Here is a 15,972-nt window from a genome sequence, read left to right as displayed (position 1 = left end):
TGCCACAGCATGGCTTGACAAGTGGTGAGTGCATAGGTCTGCACCCAGGGTTCCGGACCAGCAAACCCTGGGCCGCCAAAGCAGAACATGCACACTTTACCCCTGTGCCACCGGGCCAGTCATGGTCTTTCTCATTATCAACACATTATTTCTTGTGTGGATTATTAAGAGCCTCAAAACTTGTCTCCACACTTTCACCTTTGCTCATTTACACCTATTTTCAAAAAAAAAAAGCCAGAGTGATTTGTTAAAGCTAAAACTAGATCGTATCGTTTATCTAATCAAAACTTCTAATAGTCCTCTGTTTCTCTCGAATTAAAACCCACAGTACTTACAGTGAATACACTTTGTACCAACTGTTGTTTCTGCTTCTGGGTGCCCTTCCCCGGCATGTACCCATTGCTGCCTGCATCATTTTCCAGTTTTTGCTCAATTGTCTCCTTTTTAATCGGGCTTTCTTAGAACATTCCATTTTAAATTATGCTCCTCCAGAATTCCTGATTTTTTTTATTTTGACTTTTCCTACTTTTTAGCATACTACATGCTTCAGATTTTATGTTCCTTTAAGCACTTAAAATACTGTGGCTCAAAACATAGAGCGTTAGGTCTTAATGTCTATCTCTAGCTTTACCAATTCTTGTAACTTACCCTCTGATTTACCATCTTTAAACATTTTTTATTGACTTTTTGTCATGAAAGATGAGCATATTAACAAATAGACTTCCAAGTCCACTTTCGCGAACAAAAAAATTTCACTTATTGTAAATAACTTAATTTGTTATATATTGTACTCATATTTTACTGTACGATAAGCAATATCTTAATCCTTTAAACATAGTTTATTAAAATGCATTTGTTTTTTTTTAATTTTTTTTTGAAAGATTGGCACCTGAGCTAACAACTGTTGCCCATCTTCTTTTTTGCTTTTCCTGCTTTTTCTCCCCTAATCCCCTACAGTACATAGTTGTATATTTTAGTTGTGGGTCCTTCTAGTTGTGGCATGTGGCCTCAACCTGGCCTAATGAGTGGTGCCATGTCCGTGTCCAGGATCTGAACCGGTGAAACCCTGGGCTGCTAAAGTGGAGCACGCAAACTTAACCACTCGGCCACGGGGCCAGCCCCAAATGCATTTAATTCTTAATTGAAATCATTTCAATCACACATCTTTCATTCCTAATTACTTTTCATTTATCAGTTTAGACAAATTCCATTACTAAGAAATGAGATGTTTTATAGTACCTTTATACTGCTTGAGTTTGTTCTTCTTTGATGTTTATATTTTAAAGAATAAATAAGTTCAAATTTCTTCAGTTACTATTTTCTTCAGGATATCGTAATATGTGATTTCTCTTTCACTCGGTTACCTAGTATGTTTAGAACTTGAAGTCTGGTACTTTTATTAAGATATGCCTTTTTGTTTGTCAATTTACATCATTTTTCCATAGGACAAGTTATCTTTAAATGAGTATATTCAGAAATATTTTTTATACATGTATGGTATTTCTTTTCATATGAAAACTTTTACTTGCTGTGTTTTCTTCTTCTTTACATATATATTGCATTCTATTGCTCCTTATCCATTTTCACCCATGCCTTTCTTTTGATATTTGTGTCTGTTATTTTTTATTTGTTTTCATGTGATATTTAGATGTCTATCTTTCATTTATATTATTCCTCTCTTGAGAGATATTTGTACATTTTATTGCATCTAATATGCATTTCATACTTACAGTTTATTTTTCTCTTATACTATTTTGTCAATAGTTAACTCACATTTCATTTCCTCCTGTTAATTTATCATTTATTTGATTGGATGTATACTTTTTAATGTCAAAGTCTAATTGCTTTGAGATCTTGGAGAAACATATCTGAAATTTTACGGTCATTCCTGGATTATGTTTCTGTGGCTTATTTTACACGTGTTTTTTTTTTTTTTTCTTTTTTACCTATATTTGGGTAACATCTACTCATAAGTCCTTTGGGTCCTTTGGTCACTTTCATTTCTGAATAGATAGGTCCATCAACTATGTGATGAAGAATGATGTGGAGAGAAGTGGAAAGAAAATGCTAAGTAAGCTGATAGCAAGTTTTGAGTATATTTCAAAACACTTTTTCACAGAAAACTATTTTGACTCTGACTTGGAAACATGCTTCCCCAAGTTATTTTTTATCTTTAACTTTTTCTTAAATATGTTGCCCAGAGAGCACTGTAAAATACAAAATGAAAAAATATATCATTATTGAGAGAGTAGATCTTAAAAGTTCTCATCAGAAAAATTTTTGTAACTACGTATGTTGACAGATGTTAGCTAGACTTATTGTGATCATTTCACAATATATACAAAGGTTAAATCATTATATTGTACACCTGAAACTAATATAAAGTTATACGTTAATTATATCTCAATAAAAAAAAGCATTGGTTAGGTTACACAGCAGAAAAATATGATCCCCAATGGTTTAATGTGACAGTGGATATTTTACACTTATGTAAAGTGTCCTGTGAGACAAAGATGCTGTGAGTCGTTCATGTAATGACTCAGTGATGCAAGGTGTTCATATTAGTTAAAATAACATTATTCTTCTGTTACTGTTTTTTGCATTCACATCTCATGAGCTGTTAATCAAAACACTTTACTGTAAAAGAAACATGCAAATTGTCCTCTAAATTTCTCAAATAAAAATATATCATTTGTGTCTACTACATTAATATTTACTACAATTTTTTTTCAAACAACAATAATAAAAATGCAAAGGTCATATTCTCAATATATGAAGAAAATTTCCTCTTTTTAATTGAAGTCTTTAAGCTTTGTGCAAAGCCCACTTTATTGTCTTATACTATTAACTCCATTACAAACTGGCCCTATTCCAAACAGCAGTTGTTAGGGACACTGACTAGATATCTGGCACTGGGAAATTGATTATTACTCTCATGATGCAATATTATAGAGGAGTTAAAGGATGAGTAAATGTTGATGAGATGAAAAAGGATGGGGGGAAATATTAAAGAAACTCCTATATATTCTTGTTTGAAACCTGTTCAAAAGATAGATATGTTCATATATTTAGCTATGATATTTTATCATATATTAGTATTTGTGTGTGAATGTTTTACTCAATATATCAGATAAATCTAAAAAATATGAATTGAATTATTTTCATATTGATCCATTGATCAAAACTAGTTAACTGTAATCGTCGCAAGACAATGTAACCCACACACAGTCTACTTTCTTCATAATAGGATGAAACTATGTTCGTAGAGAAATGATTAGAATTGAAATGTCGTTGCTTTTTCAAATAGATAATTTTAATGTTAATTTGACTGCTATTACTGATATAATTACATATATTGCTTCAAAAACTTAAAAATAACTACTCTTTAACACTAACAAACCTTGTGATTAAAAATGTAGTTTATAAAAACAAAGGTAGGGAGTATTAGGAAAAATATAAAATATAACTCATATGCTTCATCTCTTTCATTGCTCTTGGCTAATAATTATGTAAAACTCCATAGTCCATGTCAGCAGCATTATGCCTTGCACAGTATTGCATAAGATGGAGTTTAGGATTTTCTTTTAATTTCTGAAAATGGGTGTTTGAGTGGTGCCAACAAAAGAAGGTTGTATACATTTGCACACTTTATAACAATTCTATTAAACCTTGAAAAAAGGGTAAAACTTTTACTTCTAAATTTCTGGCCATTTCTGTGATTTATGTATTGAATTGTATAGAATAATATAAATGTATTATATTGTCAAGTAGTGAAAAAACAGGAAACTTTTAACAAATTATATGCTACATTATACGAGATTGAGATTTTAGTAAAGGTATATGCAAGTTAAAAAATATAAACATGATATTTGATGAAACAATACTTTCTTTTGCCCAGTTGTTAACATATCCAGTAACTGATAAGGCATCCTGCACTTCACCCAAGCAATGTTTTTCTAGATTAATATATATTTCAAAAATGTGTAAAGCAACATTAAATATGATTTAAGAGGACATACAGTTGTAGTCAAAGTATTAAAAAACAGATAGAAATCAGAAACATCAAAGTTAAGAGAACAGTTTTCTCTGAGAAAAAGGTTTAGGAAATAAATTGATAAATGGAAATATTGGGGCTTCAGTTATTCCATAATGCTTGTTTCTTAATAAAAAAGATTAAAATTATTGATATGATATCATATAATTGAGGGATTGATACATGACTTTTTAAAATATTTTTATTTCATTTTTTGGTTGATAGGCCATAGTAAAAATTTTAAAAATAACACACCAACATTTAGAGGTCTACTTACAATTGTTTAGCATTCAGATTTGGCATGACAACCATAGAGAAGGCATTCATTTTCCTTCATAATACTTCATGACTTTTTTCATCTCAGAAAGTAGAAAACAAGGTTTAGAATAATATATCATGCTCAAGAAGTAAGTTTGAATACAACTATGTCAAGAATTTAATGATATTCTTGCTCTTCCAACTAAATGAACCTATTTGCCTAAAGAAGGCAGAGCATTCAATTCAATATTAATTCAATCCTTAAAATTGAGTCACAGAGAAAGAAAAATGAATGACAGATGAGCCTTTCACTCCAAAAGTTACAAGTTTCAAAATCAAAAGTCCCATGGATGTTGTTGAAGATTTAAAATATAAGTGTAATTTTCTCAATTTGAGTCTCAAAGCAATCACTATATTCACTTTATAAAAGGGTAGTAAATTCCAATTTGTGTGTGTCTGTGTGTGATTTCTGTATCTGTTATATAGTGTTTAAGAGAGCAAAATTTTCATCTACAAGGTTTCATAATTCCTTTGGGCTTATGTTTATGTGAATATATATGAAATATCTAAGAGCATTCTATGTGAAAGGAAAATTACAAGAATCGAAACCTGGGTTTCATAAACTGTAGCATTTACTGTTTCTCTAATATACAGAAAGCTTTCTCGAATACTCTTCAAAGCAAAGAAATTCCTTGCATGGCAAGACTAAAGACACAATTTATGACCATAGTTAAATGTTCAAAAGGGGCTAAAATGAAAGCTAAAAACCTTCTCAACCTATTAACTTCAAGGTTTCTCCAAACCAAAGATTCTTCACTGATATTTTTCAGATGATCTTTTTTTTATGTACATATTCTGATTCCAGATACATTTTCTTTTGCTCCAAAATATGGACACTCTTCTTAGAAAGGGAATGTGCACATGTGAAAATCAATTCTTTCCTTTCTCAATGATTTTATCAAAGCCGGATTGAAGGTAACACTGTTGAGTGGCTTGCCTTATATTTACCAATAGGAAAATCTACCTAAATTAAATGAGAAAAACCATCACTAGCTGGGTTCAAATGACGTCTCTCTAAGAACAGGACTGCTTAGTTACAAACCCGAAAGACTTCAATTGGCAGATGGCCTTCCTAAAACTGCTCTCCATCCACTTACTGTATCTTTTCCTCAGTGTCCCACCCATCTCTTTACTCAGAATTTCCCATTCCTCATTCCTGATCTCATAAAGACAAGCTTGAGAGTGTCATAGATTTCCAGATAGTCTATATGATCCATAAAAATTGAGGTAACTTTACTCCTCCTTTTCTGATATGTACTATCTGATTTCTTTCTCCCCTCTAATTATATTAACCAATACCTCAAATTCAATGATAAGGGATACAATGGAAATCTTTGACTTAGTAATGCTATCTGTAATATTTTCCTTTTAAGTAGGATGATGGTTTTTGGACTTAAGTGTGAATATTTTAATGTTTTTAAATGAAACTTTGATTTCTAATTTATAAGTTGATTTTAAACAAAATGTATTTAATTTTACTTAAGTTCTCTTCAACAAGAATGAAATTACTCATGTGATTTTCAGTCTGAACCTTAGTAATATAGTAGTTATATTAACTGACATGCTAATATTGAACATCTTTGCATTTTCTGGCATGAATCACACATGGTAAAGATGCATAAGTTTTTATATGCTTTGCATTCTGTTTGCTAATATATACCTTGGATTTTGTATAGTTATTTATAAGTAAGTTTAGGTTATATTTTTTTGTTCAAAGATTATAACCGATTAATGTCAATAATATGCTTGCTGCATAAAAAGAATTTAGAACATTTTGAGTAGCATGATGTCTCTGATCTTTGCAAAGATGTTACACGTGTGGTCTTTTTCCAGAATAACAGTTTGAGAGTAATTATTATCTACATAGAAGAACTATGAAAATATGACCCATAATGAGGAGAAAAACAAATTAATCAAATCTGGCCTACAAATGACCCAGATGATAGGATTAGTAAGCAAGACTATTACAACAATTATTATTAGCATTGCGTTTCATATGTCCAAGAAGATACAGGAAATATTGAGCATGCTAAAAGAAATATGGAAGCAATAAAAAACGTCCCAAATCAAACTTCTAGAGATAAAAAGTACAATATCCAAGGTGAAAAGTAGGAAAAAGACATAACAGTTGATCCTAATGTGCAAACTTTAATTGGCTCTGCATCAAGAGAAAGATGGCTATCGGAGACATTCTTAGGAAAGCTGGTGAAATTTTAATATGGACCAGGTACTAGATAATTTCAGTTATTGTTATTGTTTTTATTGTTGTTATTATTTTCAGAAATGATGATGTTATTACAATTTATGTAGGAAATAAACCTTATTCTTAAGAGATACATACTCAAGCCTAAAATAATACACTACATGGGTTTAACAAAAGATTATGCATCACAGGAGAAAAAGATAGTAAATTTTAAAACATAGAAATGGAAACCAAAGTGAAACACAGAAGGAAAAAAACTCAAAAAATGTAGCATCAGTGAATTGAGTAACAACTTCAGGCAACCTCAAAAAGTACAAACTGGAGTTACTTAAGGAGAAGAAAAAATGAGGTTAAAGTAGATATTTGAATAAACATGACTGAAAATTTTTAAATTTGATGAAAATAATATAAATAAACTGAAAATAAAAAAATATAGGGAACATAAAGAAATCAAGCCACAGTGTAGTCAATTAGCCTAAAGCCAATGGCACAGAGAAACCCTTAAAAGGAATCACACATGCGCATACACTCACACGAGCTCATACCATCCCTCAGTTCAGTCACCGCTCAGTTATCTGTCAGTGCAGGGAGCCTGTCCTGATGCATGCAGCACCGTCAATGGATGCCTAGGCCCACTGGTGGCTCTGAGCATTGCAGTCATGCAGGCCACACCTAGGCAGGTGGTGTCCCTACCACCACCAGCAGCCACTGAGCCCAAATAGCACACAGAAGAAGCATCTTTGAAGGAGGATCTACCCCTTCCACACCAGTGTTGGGGATTATTTACCCTCTCTCAGAGGTCAGGAATATCATTGAAAAGACTGCCAGCTTTGTGGCTAGAAAGAGACATGAAATTGGAGCAAAGATACAACAGAATCAAGATCAACAACCACACGTTCGACTTCCTGAACCCCAACAACACTTCCTACCGCCACAAAGTCAGCAAGTTCAAGGTGGGGAAGGTTCAGGACCCCATGGCCGCCATCCCCAAGGTCATGCAGCAGCAGCAGCAGCAAGCCAACCAGCAGCAGCTGCCCCAGAATGTCCAAGCCCTGGTCATCCAAGAGACCACAGCACTCAAAGAGCTCCCTCCTGAGTTTGATTTCATCACAGAACTGCCTCCATCTCAGCCTTCGACCTAGACACAGTGAAGCTGAAGCCTCAGTTTGTAGCCAGTTTCTGACCCAGCTGATCCAGAAAGAGAAGCTTAACTACCAGTTAGACCTCCTCTATCCATAGCACAACCTCTTCAACTACTTCACGAAGCTGGTGGAACATTATACCAAGATCTTGAATCCACCTAAAGGCTTAATTGCAAAGCTCAAAAAAGGGTCTGAGAACCCCCGAGAAGTTTTGGACCAGGTATGTTACTGAGTGAAGTGGACCAAGTTCCAATGGCAGGAGAGAAAAAAGGAGGGGGAAGAGAAGGAGAAGGGGTGGGTAGCAGATCAATTGGCATGATTTCAAAGTGGTGGAAATGGTGGACTTCAAACACAATGAGCAAGGAAATTTCCCTCCCTCCATCACCCTGGAGATGCTGGGGGCCCAAATCCTCATTCAGGAACTCAATGAGAAGTTTGGGGAGAGTAAGAAGGTCGAGAAGGAGGTCAAGTCTATTGATGAGGACAAGAAACAGGAGAAGGCCGAGGAGCCTCCTTCCCAGTTGGACCCGGACACAAAAGTGTAAGACTTGGATGAAGGTTCAGATCATGAAGAAAGGCAGAAAGTGCCCCTTACCCCCAAGGACATGCCTCCTGCCTCTGCCCCTGACTCCAGACCAAGTCATTTTATGGAAAGACTATGACCCCAAAGTTTCCACCTCCCTTCCTCCAGCCCTGCTCCAGATGAATATCTTGTGTCTCCCATCACCGGAGTAAAGATTCCTGCCAAAAAAATTCAGGAACCTATGTGCGTTGCACTACTTGACCTCCACTAGCTGAAGTAGCAAGATGGCTCCATTCACGGGAAGCAGAGTGGTAGTGAGGCATTTGCATCAAGCCTGGAAATCAAGAACAACTTGAAACAGTTGGCCAGGTAGGGTACTGAAATCTTTAAGAAGATGCAGGAGAAGGAGATCCAGAAGCCAAAAGAATAGGAGACATGTGACAGCCACTCTGGCAGCATGGCTGGGACCCAGCAAGCAACCCAGGCCAACATCATCCTCTAGGAGCTGATCAGGCCATTCACAAGGCCAAGGGCCTGGTGCCGGAAGACGACACCAAAGAGAAGATTGGTCCTGGCAAGCCCAGTGAAATCTCCCAGAAGCCACGTCCTCTATCTTCAGCCACCAGCATCCGCAGCTTCACATTATCCATTAGTGTGGTGCTTTGACCACCGGCAATGCCACCTCACGTCTACACCACGGTTGCTTCCACAGTATGGTCGTACCTTGGCTCTGGTATCAGTGGTCCAACTGCCCTCATGCCTAGTGCTCACCTCCATGCCACCCAACATCCATATGCCCAGGACCAACATGGTGCCCATGCTCCCTCAACCCCTCCTATCATGGCACCCTGCCCAACCCCCATGATTATATTTACAAACTTTGTGCTTGCTCCACCTGTGGTACATGTCGCAGCTCCAGCCCTAACACTCCTAGTTCCCCCCGCCACCCTAACCCCTCCTATGGGAAATGAGCCTATCTGCAAGAAATTGAAAATACAGCACAGACTCATGCTTGAGGAGAAGTTCTTATGCATAAAAAAGGGTCCAGTGTCCATCAAATTCCAAGTGCCAATGTGCAGGATAAGATAGAACTGAAGGAAACTGAAGGGGTAGGTGCTGGTCTTCACCTTCCTGCTCACAGACCAAGTCTCTGTCATCAAGATGAAGACTCATGAAGCCATGGGCATGCCTACAGGGAAACAAGCTACAGTATGAGGACATTTTCATCAAGGATTTTGACTGGCTGGTTTACATGGCCAGTGGCAGTCATCCACCTGTTCTTAAGGCGAGAGGCACAGGTATAAGAAAGAAACCTGCTGTCAGGTCCCAGCCACTGCCATTTTGGCTCTCCTGCCCCTTACTCTCTGCCCCAGACCCAGGAGACCTCCCTGAGGCCTGGGGTCTTGCCTGCAGATTCGGTTGCCTCTTATTAAGTTTGGAAATTCAAATTGTCCTGCAGAGTTTCATTCCACCCACGTCCTTCTCAGACTGATAAGAGTAGCGCATGGATAATAGAGCTGTCTAAGCTACTCTCCTTTCCAGCAGTCTCTGGAATCCCTATGTATTAGGGTCTTGAACTGAGGCGATTCATTTCTTTGGGCAGCCCATTAGGAAATGAGAGCCCAGGGATGTCTTTCAGGATAATGTCTTAAAAAACAAAGTTCAACCAAGTGAATTTGAAGTCTAATTGGCTTTATTAAGTGATTCTTGAATCAATCAGCATCCAGCAAGTAGATACTCTGAGGAGTTGTACAAAAGAAAGGTTTTTGTAGGAAGGAGAGTGGGGCAAGGAACTGATTAGCAAAAGAAAAGAAAGGATTGTTTCAGACCAACTGATCTTATTTTGGGGAGAAAGAAACAGCAAGAGTTTTATCGCGCAGATTACCTCACTACTGCTGATCAGAAAATTCCAGAATGACTATTCCAAAGGCCGTACTGTTAAGAGGGGTTGAAACTGCAATTAAATCTGCATTTGCTGTTGTAGGGGGCAGATGACTCCATTTGGGGCCTGAGGACTCTTTTTTAACACATTATAGTGACAAGTGGTGTGAAGCTGATAGAATATGGTTGTTATTGCCATTAATCATTTTGCATCTTGTCACAGGCTGTTTAAGAAACCTCTTGGACACAACAACAAAACAAAAACAGCTTGGTGCCCAGAACTATGGCAGAGTGGACTTTCTCACTAGACCTGGGCAGCTATCCCATTGAATGAAATGGCTTCTCAGCACAAGTTGGGTCTACGAGAAAACGTGGCCCTTGCAGCCAAACCCAAGGTGTACAGCTGGTCCCAAGGCACCTTGGGTTCCCCATCCTGCATTTCTCTCAAGAAAGAATCAGGCACTTGTTAAATTGTCATACTCCCCACAGTAGGTGGAGAACAAAAAGGAAACACAAGCATGCAAACACATGTAGATGCATATTCACTCACTCACTCACACACAACAAAACCCAGGCACTCATGCACATCCTCGGTCCAACTGTTCCTCCAAGCCATAGAGCGATGTCTACAGTTAGTCCCAAGAGTCCATCATTGACTGTTCCTTGAGCCTTCCCCTTGAAGAACAGCCTCAGGGCATTGATCTCTCTACAAGACCCAGCCTGACTGTCAGCACCCTGCGATGGGGGAGCTGGCCCCTTCACCTGGTCTTCTCCATCAGGAAATAATCTCCTTGTTGAACGCCATGGAGGACTCCAGCATCCAGGGTGGTGCCTGGTTCAGGTAAGTGGAATATGAGGCTTCCCAAAAAGGCAAACAGGGTACACTTGGGGCCCACAGAGTGCACTTTGTGGCTTGGGCTGTGTAGGGTTAGTGAGTGTAGGTCCAGATGGAGAGTCAGGAATAGGGTAGGCTTAGACTCTCTGAGCGTCAGAGGCAGCTCAGAGAACGGCTGCACAGGACCCTAGAACACAAAAACACGTCACACACACAGTTACAAAGATAAGAAGTCCTCTTATTCTCATTGAAAACAATATAAGTCAGGAACCAGCCCAGTGGTGCAGAAGTTAAGTTTGCACGTTCTGCTTCGACAGCCCTGGGTTCCCCGGTTCGGATCCCCGGTGCGGACATGGCACCACTTGGCAAGCCATGCTGTGGTAGGCGTCCCACATATAAAGTAGAGGAGGATGGGCATGGATGTTAGCTCAGGGAAAATCTTCCTCAGCAAAAGCAGGACGATTGGCAGCAGATGTTAGCTCAGGGTCAATCTTCCTCAGCGAAAAGAGGAGGATTGGTGGCAGATATCAGCTCAGGGCTAATCTCGCTCAAAAAGAAAAGCCAAAGAAGACAATATAAGGGAAAACAGCCAACCTGACAACTTAAGAGATTAATCTCCAGGAAAAATAACTTTAAAAAGTGAAGTAAAAATAAGAATATTTTTTCAGACATACAAAAGCTGAAAGAAAAAACAACCAACTCACCTGTACCAGAAAAGATATTAAATGAAACCCCTGAAGCAGAAGGAAAATGATACCAACTAGAATGAAAACACTGAAATGAGTAACGGTGGGGAAATATAAAATACTTTTTAAATGATAAATTTGTATATAATAGAATGAACTGATTAAAGCAAATATAAAAACAATACATGTGAGATTTATAATATAGACAGAAATTAAATGTCTTACAACATAAGCACCAAAGCCAGCTAAGGACAAAGAGTAGTGTGTTGTTAGAAGATTCTTATAATTTATGTGACATAGTGTATCAGTTGAAGATGGATTATGATAAATTAAAGTGCTATAATGTGACCCTTGTGCAACCATTAAAAGAACGTAAAGAGTTATAGGCAAGAGGCAAACACAGGAGATAAAATATAATCACAAAACATTAGTCAGCTTATTCAAAGGAAGGTAAAGACAAAAAAAGAGACCAAAGAAGGGATGGGAAAAGGGAAAACAGATGTCTAAATCATAGATTTAAACCCAAACATATCAAAATTACACAAAATACAAATTATCTAAACACTCTAATTAAAAGGCAAAGACAGTAATGATAATTTTATAAGTACATTAATTGACCTTAATTTCAATTAGAAAAAAATAATTGCATTTCAAAGGAACACTGTTGGTAGCCAGAATCTGGCCTTTGGAGCCTCTGCTGCTGCATTCTGGGAGATTTTCCAAAGATGGCAGCCATCGTTTGCCAAGATAATTTCAGGAGTGAGAACACATTAAAGGCGGGGCAGAAAGCGAGGGGGATTTCATGGGGAAACTAATCAAATGAACAAAACGCCAAACACTTGGTATGGTGACTGTCACAGAAAAGAAAGGGAAATAATTATCGAAGAAAATGCGTTTCTTCTCAAGAGATCAGGTTGACAAAAGTGACAGAAAAACGCGTTGGTAATTGTTGAGTGCTTTTCTCATAACTGTTTAAACGTTGGCGAAATAAGACTAATAACGCCTGGTGTGAATAAACACTTTTATTTTTTTTACATTTGTACCTCTTTGAGACATAGTTCTACTTAATCAGGGAGGTGGAGAACACAGGTGTGCTGTAGTGGTTTTAAACTAAAATTTTCATTCCACCTTTTATGATAGATTTTACACTTCAGTAATTTGTGAGCTTCCAGAAAGTTCTAGAAATCTTTATTCAAGATGTTACATAAGGAATTAAGATAAATCATAGGCTTTGAGACACACATATGATTTCTTTCAGTTGATTCTCAGTTGTGAGGCTAACTTCATGTGAGTAATGCATCAATTTTTGCCAAGAAATCCTTAAAGAAGTGAATCATTTTTGGCAGCAAAGATTTAAAAGCCATTAATAAAATCTAGTGCCTTGGTCAGAGACTGCTAAATGGTGAGCTAATTGACAAGAATTCATATAGCAGTTTTAGCTGAGCCAGAGTGGATTTTGGCACATCAGGAAAAAATATGGCGTGAAAGAAATAACAATCTTTGGACCAAACTGAAACTATTGAAGTGTTGCTACACAAATTCTTGAAATTATTACTGAATCCTACTTTCTTATCTGTGGACCTTTGTTCTCACTATTTGCTCTGCCTGCACGTTCCCCAAAATATTCAAGTGGCTCCTTCTCTTAGCTAATTCATATCTCCACTCAAATTATCATCTCAGAAAAAACTTTTGTGAGCTCTAATTAAAATTACATGACTTACTCTGCTCTAGTTTTCATCATAGTCATTATCACTACTGGAATTTCGTTAAATACTTTTGCTCTTGTGTATTGACCATATCACTCAATAGATTGAAAGTTCATGAAAGCAAGGAAATCTTCTTTGAATGCCATGTTTACACTCTACTTCAAAGCTTCACATTGTGTAGTGAACCAGCAATGATACTTTCTCCAATTGAAAAATCGAGGAAATTCTTAGAACTTCACAGCCTTTAGGTATGCATTAATTTCACTCTTGTCACTAAAGGGCTCCAAAGTCAGCTGTGAATAATTAAGAGCAATGCAGTACAACTTAGCTTGTCCTTACTAGCTCCTAATCAAAATTTTGTAGATTCTATATGTGTGTAACAAATACATTTAATAGATATTAAGAAGATGTGAAAATAGTAAGAAGGAAAAACTGATAAATTCTTATTTGTTGTCGTACAGCGTGACCGTTTCTTAGTTACTCTGATAGAAAATCTTAAAGTTTTACAAGGTGTTTTAATCCAAACCACCTGATTGGCATTTGTCATCTTTACCTGTTTGACAGAGACTATTATACGTTGTTGACATTGATATCGACCCTGATATCATTTTCCCCACATTAAACCCAGCATATATGGGGTTAAAAGCAAAACACCCATTCCCTTCTTACTCTCTGGCTTCCTGGCTCCAGAATCCACTATCCTCCATGGAGACAGACACCGCCAAGGACAAGCACCTGGATTATCTCCTACCCGCAAAGAGATCCAGTCTGGTGGGAAAGCTGCTGACCAGCAAGGTCACGGGCTTCTGCCTCTCTGCAAGTAGTCTCAAGGCCAAAGACAGGCTGGTGGGAAAGCTCTGACCAGCAAGGCCATATGCTCCCCCTCCCCTACCTAAAGCCTCAAATAAAACCCTTCCTTTTAGCTTTTCGCGGAGATTGGGATTTCAGCGCTAGCTGCCCTCTCTCCTTGATCAGCGCCGTGCAAAAATAAAATTCCTACTTTCTTCCATCACACCCGGTGTCAGAGATTGGCTTGCTGGGCAACAAGTGAGCAAACTCACTTGAGGTTCTGTAACAACATTGGAGACCACCAATGAAATATATCGTTCCTGGTACTCATTCTCTGCCACAGTCTCCTCCTAACAAATCTGGATGTGGCCTGAGATTTGCTTCGATTAATAACACTATGCCCCTTCTAATTCTCAGCCTTTAGAACGCCGACAGTTTCTCCTTTGGGGCTCTTGGGCACCCTGAGCATGTGTAGAAGACATCCATCTGTCCAGCTGGAGAGACCATAGTGACAGAGTTACAGGAAATGGACGGACACTCAACTAACATAAAGCCAGAAGGAAAGGACTCACTGTATTTATTTCCTAGAGCTGCAGTGACAAATTACCACAAACTGTGTGGTTTAACACAACAAACCACCTTTTGGAGGTTAGAAGTCTGAAATCAAGTGTCAGCGGGGTTGGTTGCTTCTGGAATGCTTCTCTTCTAGTTTATGGTTGTTACCAGCAATCCTTGGCATTCCTTGGCTGTTATACAGATCATTTCAATTTCTGGCTCCATCTTCACATGGTGTTCTTCCCTATGTGTGTCTTCTTTGTGTCTCTGTGTATGAATCTCTCTTCTTTCTCTTATAAAGACACTAGTTTTTGGATTTAGGACCTTCCCTAATTCAGCATGAGCTTATCTTAACTAATTACATCTATAATGATCCTACTTCCAAATAAGGGCTTATTCCGAGGTTGTGGGTGGACATGGATTTGGGAGGGTGTGCTATTCAATCCAGGACACCAGTCATCTCAGTGAGCCAGCTGATTCTAGTCTCTACCCTCCAGCCAAAGGCAACCACGCCGTAATGGCAGCCCAGCTTATCTCTGCCTATGCTAAAGAACCATGTAAGAAATTAAAAATAATTGTTGTGTGACTATATAAATAAAAGAACAAGTAAGTGAAAGTAAGAATGAACAGGGGTCTTGATGTCTATCTTTCATATATTGACTGTCTAGAAAAGATACTCTGAACCAAAGCACACCAGAGAAGCACTATTCAAAACAAGGGTGAGCTACACAACCAGAATCACTATTCCTCATGGTTGATAAATAACTATAGCCAAGTTGTATGGCATCTCTTTATGCTAGCTAATTCTACAGTTAATTGAAAATGCCCTTTGAATAAAAGACAATTATGGTATCAGTCAAGTTGAATTTCTACACATTGATCAACTGTGCCAGCATTAGCTGGTGTTTATTTAATGTTGCTTTATAAAATATTTGTGTCAATGTATCCTGTTTACTCTCAGCCACAACAGTTAGATGAACAGTTTCAATATTCCCTTCTAGGTACGGAAATATAAATTAGAGATGACTCCTTCCTCGCTCTCCATCAAGCATTTATGTACATGATGACTTTACAAAAGTAATCCTTTGGTCTGTTTTGTTGCTTTTGGTATGGAAGATGCAGTTTTTGGAAACAGATATTCCCTGAGTTTGTTTGTTTACTTATTTAGTCAGCTTTGTAGTTTTAAGAATTTTGAATCTTCTAAAATTTTATAATTAAAAAGATAATAACCTACCCATACTATTCAACAACTTCAATATTATTCAAATGCAAGGATCAGTGTTTGATCTATTTGCTTTTTC

The 15,972-nt window shown here is 37.5% G+C and overlaps 1 pseudogene; it reads left to right on the top strand.

Annotated features, from left to right (window-relative positions):
• The first annotated feature begins 7,213 nt into the window (after positions 1 to 7,213).
• On the top strand, positions 7,214 to 9,711 carry LOC106836737 (splicing factor 3A subunit 1-like; annotated as a pseudogene).
• Positions 9,712 to 15,972: the final 6,261 nt, after the last annotated feature.

This window comes from Equus asinus, chromosome 30 (genome assembly GCF_041296235.1).
Source record: "Equus asinus isolate D_3611 breed Donkey chromosome 30, EquAss-T2T_v2, whole genome shotgun sequence".
Lineage (NCBI taxonomy): Eukaryota > Metazoa > Chordata > Mammalia > Perissodactyla > Equidae > Equus > Equus asinus.
This window is presented reverse-complemented; position numbering and strand designations above follow the sequence as displayed.